At 42.8% G+C, this 1436-nt stretch overlaps 1 pseudogene; it reads right to left on the reverse strand.

The window, feature by feature from the left end:
- Positions 1–533: 533 nt before the first annotated feature.
- Positions 534–607, reverse strand: LOC122791911 (annotated as a pseudogene).
- Positions 608–1436: the final 829 nt, after the last annotated feature.

Below are 1436 nucleotides of genomic sequence, written 5' to 3' on the forward strand. Positions count from 1 at the left end.
ATCCATACCTTTTAACCTCTTAGCACAAGAAATCTGGATGAAGCCTGACAAAATGGGGGACAAAGGCACAAAAATAGGGACACATTTTAAATATGGCTCTTATAAACTTAGAAAGTTGCTAGAATAACAAGATTTGTGTTAACATGCATTTTTCTGAAGGATATGAAGTCTGAAGCTCAAATACATGTCATTATTAGTGACTCCCTTAAATCATCCTAGTGATTTGTTAAAAAAACACAATTTTTTATGAGGAACAGGCCAAAAATATGAGGCAGAAATCTGGACATTCTACGAAAATCTGTAGAGTTGAGATGTATGGCCCGTATCACACAGTACAAGTTCTGCAGTGCTGCATTACACAATTTCTGCAGTGATGTATCACACAACATGAGTTCTGTAGAGCTGTTTCATTTAGAACAGATTCCACACTGTTGTATCACTCTTTCAACTTATACTGCACAAGAAGAGGAAGGAACAGTACTCCACAAAGCATCTTAGTCTGAGTTCAAGGACTATAGAAGATGTTCCCCCTAATCATTGCACTGGGGCCAGGCTAATCTTCTCTGTATTGTTCCAGTTCTAGTATATGTGCTGCTGAAGCAAGCACAGATGTTGTCCCTAATCCTGAGTTCCAGCATTGCATAAGATGTTCCTCCTATATCCCAGAGTTCCTTTACTACAAAGGATGTTCCTCCTAATCCTGAGTTCCATCATTGCGTAAGATGTTGCTCCTATAGCCCTGAGTTCATAGGTTCATAGGTTCATAGGTTGGTACTAGGCTACCGGCCCTAGGGCCTATACAAGCCTATCCATAACAATTCCCTGGATATTTCTTCCCACAATATTTACTTCCCTGGACCCCTGTCTAGCAGGGCGACTGATGTGATCCCTGGGGTGAATTTCCTATCTCCCATCCAAACATCAAGGTTCCTTTTGAAGAGCGCCAAGGAGGCGCTCTGCTTGACAAGTATGGGCAGTCTATTCCAGAGTATGGGGAGTCTCTGGGTCCGGAACCTATCCCTCCAGCATGTTTTGTTCATTGTGATGACAAGGTTAGGATCCCTGGAGTGTGTGGCTCTGTGGGATTGGGATTTCTTTAAGTGGAGCATGTCCAACAACTCAGGGTTTCACATGGCCTTGTATGTTAAGCAGAGATCGCCTCTGAGTAGACGAAATGCCACAGAGTATAGCTGGAGTTTTTTGAGACAGTCAGTATAGGGCATCTGCTTTAGGCCTGTGATTCTTTTAGTGAGGTATTTCTGCGGCCTTTCCAGCTGTTGTGCAGTACATACCAAACAAGGCATTGTACTCTATAATGGGTCTATTGAGGGATGAGTACAGTGGGACAATGACCTCCTTTTTTCTGGATGAAAAGCCCTTAGTGATGAGGTGTGCCATATAGAAGGATTTCCTGACTGTTGTGGCGATGTGGTTAT

Source organism: Protopterus annectens, chromosome 17.part0 (assembly GCF_019279795.1).
Source record: "Protopterus annectens isolate FY-2018-M chromosome 17.part0, PAN1.0, whole genome shotgun sequence".
Lineage (NCBI taxonomy): Eukaryota > Metazoa > Chordata > Ceratodontiformes > Protopteridae > Protopterus > Protopterus annectens.